The following is a 15,390-nucleotide window of genomic DNA, read 5'->3' on the forward strand; positions in this document are numbered from 1 at the left end:
TAGTCACACGTGGACTCGTTCTGAATTGCACTCAGGCTGTTTTCACTAGCCCTTCAGTGTGAAGGAAACAGGGGCCTTAAGACAGGCATTGGTTGTATTTATTATCACTTTAATTTGTTTGTACAACTCTGCACCTGCATAAAGGAAAAAGAACATCTTGCCTCAAATGCATCCCGACGAAGCGGGTGATCGGTCCCAGCCCTTTTGGAAATACTTGAAATGCATCCTTTCTGCTCTGTATTATTTCTTTCTGTAACTGCATTGCAAATTCATTCTCATTAAAAACTATGCTGCATCATAATATCGATCTTCTGGTTTTCCTTGTTCCTCCCTCCTTGTTTAAAAATCATGCTGGAGAAAATTCATCCTTGTAGAGCAGGCAGCACCAGACACTTCTCAAGTTACAACTTTTGAAGGCGTGGAGTGAGAGGAGAATAAAGCACTTTAATGTAAATATTTCCTTTGATTCCAAAAAACCAATCTCATGGTTCGTGGAAAGTGTCTGTGTGAGTCTTTGCTGGATAGTGACCCAGATTTTCAGAAGGAAAAGAAAATTGGCCATCCCTAAAGACAAATTACACTACACTAAAGTCATCTGCAGCAGTCAGGAATCTCCTTTGTGATATGAAGAGATTAGTACACTGACCAGTACTTCAGTATAAGAATCGAATGGTTTTTTAGGAAGCTGTTCCTCACTGCACTCCATAGTACCATTTTTATACAAACCCAGCGGCTGCACCATAGATTGATATTGCAGGAACTGCACATACCAAGATTGCATTTTCTACCATGTTTTTCTTCAACATGTTCATGGCTCACAGTTCCCAGAAGATGAATATTTTCCACTGATCACATTTTTGAATTGACAACACAAAATAAAAAATGTATCCAGACCTTCCTGGCTCTTCACTGACATGATGTAATACTCACATAATGAGGGGAGATTTATCCATCTGCCACCGGGTTTTATTTAAGGGCAATACAGCTCTATTCCTCAATGTCAGAATACATCTAATGACCCCTCCTTGGAATGGAAGAACACAGGCATTGCTGCAGCAAATCAGGCCTCTCTCCCACAGTGGTGAATGCCAGAGGCTTCACAGGGGGTGCAAGAAACCCCGTAGAACACAGGTATGGGATCACCTGCCCATAGAGGAACTTTTTCATTATCCCCCGTCAATCCGATCTACCTCCATTATTGGATGATACCCTGAAGCACAAGAGTTTATATCCTTGCCAAGCTTGTAGAAATGCAGTAAATCCATCTCAGTCGGAATTTGCTCCAGAGTATTGCAAGCACCATTCTCTCTGCATCACCGAGGCCCACTATGTTGATAATAGAGGAAGCAAATAGCCAGGCAGGCATTAGAAGAAAGACCCATCATGTGAAATATGAGAAACATTAGTCATCTTTCCAGAGGTGTTGGTTAAATGCAGCTCTTTTATTATTTCACAAAGAGTTCGATTTACTCAGCAATTCTCAAAACTAGGGCTATGCGCTAAAATCTCAATCTGCATCTTGCTGTTCATTTCCTGGTTCTTCCTTTTTCTTTGGATACGCCTACTGGGTTTACCTATGGCCCCATCACCACCCCCACAACCCTATATTCCTCCCACAACCATATGGTACCTTGTAACCATAGAATCTCTCCTAACCATATGGACCCCGATAACCATGTCATGTCCCATAACCACAGAGACCACCCACAACCATATAAGCCTCCATAACGTTATAAGGCTCTATCACCACATACCCCCCATCACCACCTCCAATGTCAGCTGCTGCTGAAGATCCCACTATGCTTTCCTGAGAGAAAGAACTGAGAATTGGTCCTCAGAAGGTCATGACAGCGAGGGGTGGTTGGATCAACACTGTGGGCTCAGGGCACGACCTTATGTAAGGCCTGTTGAAGCTGTCCACACGTGCCTTGTGGAGTGTCACTCCACGCATTTGTGAAACAAGACATCTTTCTGCAGTGACGATAAATCGGAGACACATAGCAGGGAAGAAATAAAATTTATTTTATTTATTTTATTTATTTTAATTTTTATTTATTTATTTAAAAATTAATTTAAGACAGTAGTTTTATGTGTGTGGGCAAGTGGAATAAAATTTTTTATATTGAGCACCTAATTCAATTGAAGTCCCATAGACACCTACGGAGAAAGAAAGAAAGAAAGAAAGAAAGAAAGAAAGAAAGAAAGAAAGAAAGAAAGAAAGAAAGAAAGAAAGAAAGAAAGAAAGAAAGAACTAACCAGCTGTTTTGAATCCTTGTTACTTTCTTTGTCCAAAATAACCCTGTCTCTAAGCAGTATTTAATTTCTATCACTAATGCTTGGGATTTTCAGTCCATTAAAATTATAACACAGAACTGAATTATAACACAGAATTATAACACAGAATGGGATAGCATTAATAATGCCATTTTCCTTGTTAGGATGTAACCTCTAACTACAAATGAGTTCAGGACAGCATGAAAATGTGTTGGTTTGATGTATAAACCTCAGTGTGTCACCAACACTTGCTGATCAGGGAAGGGAAGTGTTTGGCTTTTTTAAAAAATCAAAACAAAACACTAAACACCACTTCCTCAGCTGGTATAAATCTTAGTGATCCATTCACTGGAGCTACACTAAGTGAGACCAGATGAGGACCTGCACCTATAATCCCTTGTGCATATGAGAAGGTAGCAATTGCCATGCAGGAAGGGACTAGTGGCCCATCCAATGCAGTATCATGTCTGAATGAGTGTCGCTTACCAGCTTCTTCAGAAGACAGCAGAAGAAGAACGAATTAAGCCTCTATGGAGGAAATTTAGGGAGTTTCTTCCAAAACCCTACATGAAAAATTGGGGGTGCGAATTTTCAGAGCTACCAAAGGGATTTGAATGCCCAACTTCCAACTGAAATCAATAGGAACTACTTTCCCAAATGCATCCCTTGCTCTTAAAATCCAACTCTTAACTTCTAAACCATGAAGAAAGCAATGCCTGCCGCTCAGTAATGGGAAAAATAGTGAGAAAAACAAATCTCTTCCCATTGTTAAGAATCACAAGTGTGTATGTCTAAGATTCAGTGCTAAATTAAAAGGATCACGAACGCATCATCTGAATGATTCCACAGATAGCGAGTCGAATACGACTTATTCATTTCACAGAGGAGAATAAGTTAGAGAAGTGGTTAGAAGACTTTGGAATCTTGAGTGTTTTTATCTAGTTTTGTAGACTGCCTGGGTGGACTTCAGAGGCGCTGTGCGCCTGAACACCTATTTAATTACAAAACAAACTTTGCGTAACTCCTTCAATTGATGTAGTTTTTTCCCCCTCTGCGGTTCTGATGATTAGTTTGTTCCTAACTGCACATGGTGTGACATGCACCTTACACCCTGAAACTGTCTTTCATCTTAACATTTTATGGGCCAGCTACATTCCTGCTTTTATTCAACTGACTTCACTGATGCTGCAATAGGATATATGGAAGCTTAAAATGGTAACTGTCCAATGTAATAGAGAAGCCATGGTGAGTATGTGGCCTATTATCGGGATTTATTTCTGACTCTGCCACATGCTCCCGATATATTCTTCACCTCTATGTGCTTGTTGACCTCCACATAAATCTGATCTAATATTGACATTGTGCTCAATGATCATAGCTTCCTCAAATCAAAGGACTTCAAAGTATATCACACTCATTAAAGTTGTCTGTGTCCACTGTGTTGCATTATTTTAATGGGAGAATATTTTTCTTGGGAGTAGATGCCTCCAAGGTGTGGATTAGACTAATTTTAGAAGTGCATGTTTAGGTTTCTGATGTCATTCCAATAGAGAGTTCATGACTCCTAGCCTCTGAATTTGGGGCTCTTTGATTTTCATTCAAAAAAGCTTTTCATTTCCCTTTCTTTAAGAAACATTCCTTTGTAAAGCTCAAGGGGCAGATGCTGAGCCCGGGTACATTAGCACAGTTCCACACACGTCAATTAACACAGCTGAGGTAAGAAGAAATGGCATTGGGGGGTATTTCGTACTTTACAAAACATTCTAATTACGGCGGAAAAGCTTTCTGCAGAATGCCCCAGGTTGGTCAAACTTGGAATTAATCCAATCTCCTCTCACAGAAAATTGACCACTGAAGAAGTACTCCTCAACTCTGTCTGTTTTGTGCTTCTTCCTATGCTTTACAAGCTGAATTCTCTTACAGGACCCAATTCCCTTGGCTGCTCATGAACGGAGATGCAGTAGCTGATGTTTCCCATTGACTTCACTGTACATTGGAAGTTGCGGTTGCGGGTGAAAGTGCCGAGTATGCTCAGACAGATGCACTCCACACAAGATTCTCTCTGAACTAACCTAGATAAAGTGCCTTTCTTCAGTTTGAAGCTGTGCTGGTACACACTGGCTCAACGGCCACCCTTCAACTGTAAAGTAGATGTAAAAGGGAAATGCAAAGGTACCTTGAAGGAAAATCAAAGAGCCCCAGTTTCCGAGGCTGCGGATTACAAACTGAATACTGGAAGTAAATATTATTACTACTATAATAATACATGTCTTTGGCAGTATAAAACTGGATGAGTGGTTATGAAGTGATTTGAAATGCTTAGATCAAAGAAAGCCTCAGACAATCCATTTTGAAAGTTATTATTATATTATTTTCCATAGAGGTGAATGAAGGTCAGACAGGGAGTGATTGGCAGAGTCGGAAAAAACACACCATAGTTGGAAGTATTCATGCCAAAAATTAACTCCATCTCTTGAACCCCACTGGACACTTACCGTTCAGTGCTTCCAACTATGTCACTCATCTGAGAGTAACTCTTAGAGAGGCTCATTCTGGAATTTTTCTTATTTTGTTCTGATGATTTTGGGGGAAATTTTTCGGTGAAACATCTTTTGATCTAAATGTGAACCATAATCAACAATCAAGGGTTTTGCACTCCACTATAACGCCCTTTCTTTGAAGGTGTTGGTTCAGTGGAGGGTATTTACATTTGAGCAGGTTTAAATTATCTGGCACCAAATTGAATTGAATTGAATTATCTGGTACTACATTTGAATTCCATATGAAGAGTTTTATTCCTGTACAAAACATGAACAAGCTTGAAACGTACACACTTGTAATTTCTTTGGACAATTATTATCCTCATGTATAAAGAAGGCTATGTTAAAGAGACGACTTACCCTGTACCTCATTTCACAAATCTGAAAGAATTCATTACCATTGGGTCACTATGACCCATGAGAGAGATGTGTTTCCAGGGACAGAAAAAGTAGCACACATGCTGCACTTGGCGACTCTGTCCCAATGGTTGACATGCCTTAAAGCAAGTTTTTGAAGCTTGAATTATACATTGGGATTTACAATGTTATCATACGCATGGAAAAGAAATTAACCGACTTGTAATTCCTGTGGTGAAGTATTGTAATAATGTATAAAGGAGATACAGGTAAAGTGGACCAAAATTAGCCAGGTTCTTTTATCGTTGATGCTTAGATCCAAGGGTGCACACATTTTTTAACAAGACATATTGCAAACCTTATCTTCTAAAAGAGTGTAGCAGGGATGAAGCACGTGCTTAGCCTGTGGTGGGAGGAGTCAGAAGTATTGGGTTGTATTTCTGTTTCTGCAACTCACACCCGTGCAACCTTCACCTCAATGTGCTTCTTTTTTCTATACCCATAAAAAAGGATGTTAAGTAAGGGTGTTAAGACTGGAAATTGTTCAGCGTTCTTAGAACTCAAGATATCAAAGCATCTGAGAACACTCATTGCTGTTTCGTAAATGCGATTGTATTCTTAGAATATTATTAAATCATTTTGGAATTAGATGCCTCTGCATTGACTAATAGAATCACGTAAAAAAATAGAGGTCAAGATCTCTCATCTCATTCTTTTAATAAGGACAAGATTTAAAGCTACAGCATTTGGGGATGTTTCATTTTCATTCTAATGTAATTTTGGTATTTTTAAATTATTTTTATAGGAAAAGGAAGGTGCTCTCTTGATGTAAATCAGCAGAGTTGCTTCATCTTCAAAGCGATTCAGGGCCTGAAAATCAAAGGAAGATATTTCTGCCTTCTTCCCGGATACAGAGGCACTCCTGGAGATACAGTTTACACTTAAAACAACATTCCAGTTCTTGCAGGATTGTTTTCTGCAACATGGCCTATAGCTGGTCAGATTTTATGTCATATCTCATCCCACAGCACTCTCCTCCTTTACTAAGACTCCATGATTTCAACCTCTCCTGGGCTTCTTCCAGGCTTCGTCAGCTGCATTATCTTGCAAGACCTCAGTTTCTTGTCAGCTCAGTCACAGAGAGACGGTTTCTGAGGGAGTACAAGTTTCACAGCTTAACTCAAAACCTTTCTGTAGAAGAGCACTGCTTCCTTTCACTCCCTACCGTCCCTTCCCCCGACCCATAAGTAAATCAACTCTAGGCATCCCTCTGAGACAGCATTGGTGACACAAGTGGAGGTCCAATGCTAGGTCAGATTTGAATAACTGTAGAGTGAAATTCACTCCCAGGCAGAGGGTCATCAGAAAGGCTCGTACTATACTTAAGTCCTTGCTAAGATGTAGTTTGAAAGTTTAAAGTAGAACTAAAGTTTTCCATAGGCATTGTTCTATCCCCCTGCCAAAGGGTGAATTTGAGACTGAAGGCCATGGAATATTTCCGATTGATTACGAAGGGAATTGGATCTGAGATGGGGATGGAGGTCGTGAGAATGCAGAAAAATAGCTCTCTGCTTCCTAGCAAGTTTATAACGAAATGTCCAGTGCCCCTAACAATGACCTGTATGAACTGAAAGGGGATATCTGCTCATGACAGCCAGTTGTGCTACTGATGCAGTCCTGAATCACCTTGACATGCATTCTCATTCCACCACCAAGAAAGTCAGTGGAATGACACAACGAATGCAGACTGCAACGTGCATTATTAGGATTATCCCAGTAATCCCAAACCCTGAGAAAACAGCATGTTCAAAAGGAGGATTTACCGAGGCAATCAAGTTTGTTTGGTAGCTAATTGGGACCTCCTGTAAGAGACGCATCACAAATCCTCCAGGCAGTCCTAGAAACTGTATAAAAGCATTCACGGCTCAGATCTCTTCTAAAGGCTTCTTTGGACTTCATCCCCTCGGTGAACTGGGTAAGTCCGATTCGACTCACTCTCTTTCTAACCCAAGAGCTGTCACAGCAGGGTCCATTTTCATTTAAGACACAATCTTGCACATTCTCTCTGTGATTTTTAACAGGGAATAGGGTGTTCTTCCATAATTATCTTGTGTAATTTGAAGCCAAAGTTGGGGATTTTAGGAGCACCATATGCAACCAGGAAACATATTTCCTATTCACTGGATATAGAATTAGGGCATTTAAATCTTTAAAGTAACATAAGAAAGTCCCTCAGCCATTTTTAGCTTGGATAGATTAGGAAGAAACTTTGCCACCTTCATCCATAAATGGGCAATTCAGGGGTTTTCTTTATTCTGAAGTAGCTGTTACTCTTAACTATTGGAGCCAGGAGAATTATTAAGGTGACAACTGGTGTGATCCAGTTTAGCAATTTCTACATTCTTATGAACAGAAATACCCATTGAAGATGCTTTTCCTCAGATTGTGTAATTTATTGTTACTCCATGAAAGCCATTTTACCAGAGTAAAAGGTCTGAGGATCTTGTCCTTAGTGATTTATTTGGAGAAAGGAAAAGTTTCTGTTCCTTCATTAGCAAGTATTGGTGACTCCCAAGGTTTAGAAAACCAAAGAGCCACACCCTGACACTGGACACAACGGGTTTGCATGCAGAGGTTGAATATTCAAAGGAAAGGAAAAGATCAGCATTATCCCAGCCATGTTCTCTTTGAGAAATGGCTATAATGGATACAGCATACCAGGTATCCTTCAAAGAAATAATGACACTTATTCCAGGTGGTGTTTATCAGACAGGTCATTGAGAGGGTTTCAAAGGGGACAATTGGGAGGTAAGTTTAGTGGGAGTGGATAAAAGGCATAGAAATAGGAAATAGGAACAAAAACATAGCCACAAATATAGGGTCTAAGTGCACTCCTCCTCTCTCTCTCGGGCCCCACGTAGACCTCACTACTATAGTAACTGAGGTTTGAGTCCTTTCCACTGTCATTGGAACCTTTTCTTTCCTCTATTCCCTGTTGTGTGTTTCAGGTTTATCTAAATCACAGAAAGATGTCTTGCTCCAGCCTGTGCTATCCAGAATGCGGGGTGGCCCGACCCAGTCCAGTTTCTGGCAGCTGCAACGAGCCATGCGTTAGGCAGTGCCCTGACTCTGAAGTCATCATCAGACCATCACCGGTTGTTGTAACCATCCCAGGACCAATTCTCAGCAATTTCCCCCAGCAGAGTGAAGTGGGAGCCGTTGGAGCACCTGTGGTCGGAGCAGGCTACGGGGGCTCATTCGGTTTAGGGGGATTGTACGGCTAAGGAGGCCATTACGGAGGATTGTATGGTTATGGGGGATTAGGTGGTTACGGGGGCCATTATGGTTATGGGGGATTGAGTGGTTACGGGGGATTGTGTGGTTACGGGGGCCGTTATGGTTATGGAGGATTGAGTGGTTACGGCGGCCGTTATGGTGGATTGTGTGGTTACGGGGGAGGTTACGGTTACGGGGGAGCATGCGGTTCTGGGGTATCTTGCCATAGGTACCTGAGTGGAAGCTGTACACCATGTTAAACCCTGCAGGAATATCAATGGTAAAAGAACAAACCAGGAAATGAACAACAAGCTAGAGATTCAGACAGAGATTTCAGAAGTGCTGGGCAGGCATGGCTCCACTTGAATTCAATGCGAACTGTGTCTGCTCAGCCCCTTTATCTCATTGACCGATTGCTAATATCATGCTCATAAACTCTTTCTGCCAATGCTTTCCCAACCACCTGCTTATTCTCCTAGTCACATGTGGACTCATTCTGAATTACACTCAGGCTGTTTGCACTAACCCCGCAGTGTGAAGGAAACAGGGGCCTTAACACAGGTATCAGTTGTACTTCTTATCACTTTAATTTGTTTGTCCAACTCTGTACCTGCAGCAAAGGAAAAAGAACATCTTGCCTCAAATGCATCCCAAGGAAGCGGGTGATCGGTCCCAGACCTTTTGGAAATATTTGAAATAAATCCTTTCTGCTCTGTATTATTTCTTTCTGTAACTGTGAATTGCAAATTTCATTCTCATTAAAAACTATGCTGCATCATAATATTGATCTTCTGGTTCTCCTTGTTCCTCCCTCCTTGTTTAAAAATCTTGCTGAAGGAAATTCCTCCCTGTATAGCCGGCAGCACCAGGAACTTCTAAGTTGCAACTTTTGAAGGCATGGAGTGATAGGAGAATAAAGCCCTTAAAGTGGTTCAAAGCATTATTCAGGCCATCTGCACAGGGATGGAGTTCTTCCTTGCATTATCCATGTAGCAAAAAGCCTTTTCCTGCTAAGACTTACACAGTTTTTCAATTTAAAATGTCAATATTTCCTTCGATTTCAAAAAGACCAATCACATAGTTCGTGGAAAGTGTCTGTGTTAATCTTCGCTGGATAGCGACCCAGATTTTCAGAAGGAAAAGAAAATTGGCCATCCCTAAAGACAAATTACACTACACCAAAGTCAGGATCTTCATTGTGATATCAAGAGATTAGTACACTGACCAGTACTTCAATACAGGAATCTCATGGTTTTTTAGGAAACTGTTCCTCACTGCACTCCATACAAACCCCCCGGGTGCACCATAGCTTGATATTGCAGGAACTGCACATACCAAGACTGCATTTTCTTCAACATTTTCATGGCTCATTTTCATAAGACGTTATGGTGGACTGTGTGGTTACGGAGGAGGTTACGGGGGAGGTTACGGTTATGGGGGAGCATGCGGTTCCGGGGTATCTTGCCTCAGCAGTCAGGAATCTCCTTTGTGATATGAAGAGATTAGTACACTGACCAGTACTTCAGTATAAGAATCGAATGGTTTTTTAGGAAGCTGTTCCTCACTGCACTCCATAGTACCATTTTTATACAAACTCAGCGGGTGCACCATAACTTGATATTGCAGGAACTGCACATACCAAGATTGCATTTTCTACCATGTTTTTCTTCAACATGTTCATGGCTCACAGTGCCCAGAAGATGAATATTTTCCACTGATCACATTTTTGATTTGACAACACAAAAGGAAAAATGTATCCAGACCTTCCTGGCTCTTCACTGACATGATGTAATACTCACATAGTGAGGGGAGATTTAGCCATCTGCCACCGGGTTTTATTTAAGGGCAATACAGCTCTATTCCTCAATGTCAGAATACACCTAATGACCCCTCCTTGGAATGGAAGAACACAGGCATTGCTGCAGCAAATCAGGCCTCTCTCCCACAGTGGTGAGTGCCAGAGGCTTCACAGGGAGGTGCAAGAAACCCCGTAGAACACAGGTATGGGATCACCTGCCCATAGAGGAACTTTTTCATTATCCCCCGTCAATCCGATCTACCTCCATTATTGGATGATACCCTGAAGCACAAGAGTTTATATCCTTGCCAAGCTTGTAGAAATGCAGTAAATCCATCTCAGTCGGAATTTGCTCCAGAGTATTGCAAGCACCATTCTCTCTGCATCACCGAGGCCCACTATGTTGATAATAGAGGAAGCAAATAGCCAGGCAGGCATTAGAAGAAAGACCCATCATTTGCAGAGGTGTTGGTTAAATGCAGCTCTTTTACTATTTCACAAAGAGTTTGGTGTACTCAGCAATTCTCAAAGCTAGGGCTATGCGCTAAAAACTCAATCTGCATCTTGCTGTTCATTTCCTGGTTCTTCCTTTTTCTTTGGATATGCCTACTGGGTTTACCTATGGCCCCATCACCACCCCCACAACCCTATATTCCTCCCACAACCATATGGTACCTTGTAACCATAGAATCTCTCCTAACCATATGGACCCCGATAACCATGTCATGTCCCATAACCACAGGGACCCCCCCAACCATATAAGCCTCCATAACGTTATAAGGCTCTATCACCACATACACCCCCATCACCACCTCCAATGTCAGCTGCTGCTGAAGATCCCACTACGCTTTCCTGAGGGAAAGAACTGAGAATTGGTCCTCAGAAGGTCATGACAGCGAGGGGTGGTTGGATCAGCAGTGTGGGCTCAGGGCACGACTTATGTAAGGCCTGTTGAAGCTGTCCACACGTGCCTTGTGGAGTGTCACTCCACGCATTTGTGAAACAAGACATCTTTCTGCCGCGGAGATAAATCTGAGACACATAGCAGGGAAGAAATAAATTTTATTTCATTTATTTATTTAAAAAAAAATTAATTTAAGACAGTAGTTTTATGTGTGTGGCAAGTGGAATAAAAATTTTTATATTGAGCACCTAATTCAATTGAAGTCACATAGACACCTACAGAGAGAGAAAGAAAGAAAGAAAGAAAGAAAGAAAGAAAGAAAGAAAGAAAGAAAGAAAGAAAGAAAGAAAGAAAGAAAGAAAGAAAGAAAGAACCAGCTGTTTTGAATCCTTGTTACTTTCTTTGTCCGAAATAACCCTGTCTCTAAGCAGTATTTAATTTCTATCACTAATGCTTGGGATTTTCAGTCCATTAAAATTATAACACAGAACTTGGCTGGGATAGCATTAATAATGCCATTTTCCTTGTTAGGATGTAACCTCTAACTAGAAATGAGTTCAGGACAGCATGAAAATGTGTTGGTTTGATGTATTAACCTCAGTGTGTCACCAACACTTGCTGATCAAGGAAGGGAAGTGTTTGGCTTTTTAAAAAATCAAAACAAAACACTAAACACCACTTCCTCAGCTGGTATAAATCTTAGTGATCCATTCACTGGAGCTACACTAAGTGAGACCAGATGAGGACCTGCACCTATAATCCCTTGTTCATATGAGAAGGTAGCAATTGCCATGCAGGAAGGGACTAGTGGCCCATCCAATGCAGTATCATGTTTCAGTGAATGTCGCTTACCAGCTTCTTCAGAAGACAGCAGAAGAAGAACGAATTAAGCCTCTATGGAGGAAATTTAGGGAGTTTCTTCCAAAACCCTACATGAAAAATTGGGGGTGCGAATTTTCAGAGCTACCAAAGGGATTTGAATGCCCAAGTTCCAACTGAAATCAATAGGAACTACTTTCCCAAATGCATCCCTTGCTCTTAAAATCCAACTCTTAATTTCTAAACCATGAAGAAAGCAATGCCTGCCGCTCAGTAATGGGAAAAATAGTGAGAATAACAAATCTTTTCCCATTGTTAAGAATCACAAGCGTGTATGTCTAAGATTCAGTGCTAAATTAAAAGGATCACGAACGCATCATCTGAATGATTCCACAGATAGCGAGTCGAATACGACTTATTCATTTCACAGAGGAGAATAAGTTAGAGAAGTGGTTAGAAGACTTTGGAATCTTGAGTGTTTTTATCTAGTTTTGTAGACTGCCTGGGTGGACTTCAGAGGCGCTGTGCGCCTGAACACCTATTTAATTACAAAACAAACTTTGCGTAACTCCTTCAATTGATGTAGTTTTTTCCCCCTCTGCGGTTCTGATGATTAGTTTGTTCCTAACTGCACATGGTGTGACATGCACCTTACACCCTGAAACTGTCTTTCATCTTAAAATTTTATGGGCCAGCTACATTCCTGCTTTTATTCAACTGACTTCACTGATGCTGCAATAGGATATATGGAAGCTTAAAATGGTAACTGTACAATGTAATAGAGAAGCCATGGTGAGTATGTGGCCTATTATCGGGATTTATTTCTGACTCTGCCACATGCTCCCGATATATTCTTCACCTCTATGTGCTTGTTGACCTCCACATAAATCTGATCTAATATTGACATTGTGCTCAATGATCATAGCTTCCTCAAATCAAAGGACTTCAAAGTATATCACACTCATTAGGTTTCTGATGTCATTCCAATAGAGAGTTCATGACTCCTAGCCTCTGAATTTGGGGCTCTTTGATTTTCATTCAAAAAAGCTTTTCATTTCCCTTTCTTTAAGAAACATTCCTTTGTAAAGCTCAAGGGGCAGATGCTGAGCCCGGGTACATTAGAGCAATTCCACATACGTCAATTGAGGGAAGGCATTGACACAGCTGAGGTAAGAAGAAATGGCATTGGGGGGTATTTCGTACTTTACAAAACATTCTAATTACGGCGGAAAAGCTTTCTGCAGAATGCCCCAGGTTGGTCAAACTTGGAATTAATCCAATCTCCTCTCACAGCAAGTTGACCACAGAAGAAGTACTCCTCAACTCTGTCTGTTTTGTGCTTCTTCCTATGCTTTACAAGCTGAATTCTCTTACAGGACCCAATTCCCTTGGCTGCTCATGAACGGAGATGCAGTAGCTGATGTTTCCCATTGACTTCACTGTACATTGGAAGTTGCGGTTGCGGTTGAAAGTGCCGAGTATGCTCAGACAGATGCACTCCACACAAGATTCTCTCTGAACTAACCTGGATAAAGTGCCTTTCTTCAGTTTGAAGCTGTGATGGTACACACTGGCTCAACGGCCACCCTTCAACTGTAAAGTAGATGTAAAAGGGAAATGCAAAGGTACCTTGAAGGAAAATCAAAGAGCCCCAATTTCAGAGGCTGCGAATTGCAAACTGAATACTGGAAGTAAATATTATTACTACTATAATAATACATGTCTTTGGCAGTATAAAACTGGATGAGTGGTTATGAAGTGCTTTGAAATGCTTAGATCAAAGAAAGCCTCAGACAATCCATTTTGAAAGTTATTATTATATTATTTTCCATAGAGGTGAATGAAGGTCAGACAGGGAGTGATTGGCAGAGTCGGAAAAAACACGCCATAGTTGGAAGTATTCATGTCAAAAACTTAACTCCATCTCTTGAACCCCACTGGACACTTACCGTTCAGTGCTTCCAACTATGTCACTCATCTGAGAGGAACTCTTAGAGAGGCTCATTCTGGAATTTTTCTTAGTTTGTTCTGATGATTTTTGGGGAAATTTTTCGGTGAAACATCTTTTGATCTAAATGTGAACCATAATCAACAATCAAGGGTTTTGCACTCCACTATAACGCCCTTTCTTTGAAGGTGTTGGTTCAGTGGAGGGTATTTACATTTGAGCAGGTTTAAATTATCTGGCACCAAATTGAATTGAATTGAATTATCTGGTACTACATTTGAATTAAATATGAAGAGTTTTATTCCTGTACAAAACATGAACAAGCTTGAAACGTACACACTTGTAATTTCTTTGGACAATTATTATCCTCATGTATAAAGAAGGCTATGTTAAAGAGACGACTTACCCTGTACCTCATTTCACAGATCTGAAAGAATTCATTACCATTGGGTCACTTTGACCCATGAGAGAGATGTGTTTCCAAGGACAGAAAAAGTAGCACACATGCCACAGTTGGCGACTCTGTCCCAATGGTTGACATGCCTTAAAGCAAGTTTTTGAAGCTTGAATTATACATTGGGATTTACAATGTTATCATACGCATGGAAAAGAAATTAACCGACTTGTAATTCCTGTGGTGAAGTATTGTAATAATGTATAAAGGAGATACAGGTAAAGTGGACCAAAATTAGCCAGGTTTTTTATCGTTGATGCTTAGATCCAAGGATGCACACATTCTTTAACAAGACATATTGCAAACCTTATCTTCTAAAAGAGTGTAGCAGGGATGAAGCACGTGCTTAGCCTGTGGTGGGAGGAGTCAGAAGTATTGGGTTGTATTTCTGTTTCTGCAACTCACACCCGTGCAACCTTCACCTCAATGTGCTTCTTTTTTTATACCTATAAAACTGGGATAGTAAGGATGTTAAGACTGGAAATTGTTCAGCGTTCTTAGAACTCAAGATATCAAAGCACCTAAGAACACTCATTGGTGTTTCGTAAATGCGATTGTATTTTTAGAATATTATTAAATATTTTTGGGATTAGATGCCTCTGCATTGACTAATAGAATCACGTAAAAAAATAGAGGTCAAGATCTCTCATCTCATTCTTTTAATAAGGACAAGATTTAAAGCTACAGCATTTGGGGATTGTTTTCTGCAACATGGCCTATAGCTGGTCAGATTTTATGTCATATCTCATACCACAGCACTCTCCTCCTTTACCAAGACTCCATGATTTCAACCTCTCCTGGGCTTCTTCCAGGCTTCGTCAGCTGCATTATCTTGCAAGACCTCAGTTTCTTGTCAGCTCAGTCACAGAGAGACGGTTTCTGAGGTAGTACAACTTTCACAGCTTAACTCAAAACCTTTCTGTAGAAGAGCACTGCTTCCTTTCACTCCCTACCATCCCTTCCCCTGACCCATAAGTAAATCAACTCTAGGCATCCCTCTGAGACAGCATTGGTGACACA

The 15,390-nt window shown here is 40.8% G+C and overlaps 1 pseudogene; it reads left to right on the forward strand.

The window, feature by feature from the left end:
* Positions 1 to 8,196: 8,196 nt before the first annotated feature.
* Positions 8,197 to 8,869, forward strand: LOC135976752 (claw keratin-like; annotated as a pseudogene).
* The last annotated feature ends 6,521 nt before the right edge of the window (positions 8,870 to 15,390 follow it).

Source organism: Chrysemys picta, chromosome 20, assembly GCF_011386835.1.
Source record: "Chrysemys picta bellii isolate R12L10 chromosome 20, ASM1138683v2, whole genome shotgun sequence".
NCBI classification, from domain to species: Eukaryota; Metazoa; Chordata; order Testudines; family Emydidae; genus Chrysemys; species Chrysemys picta.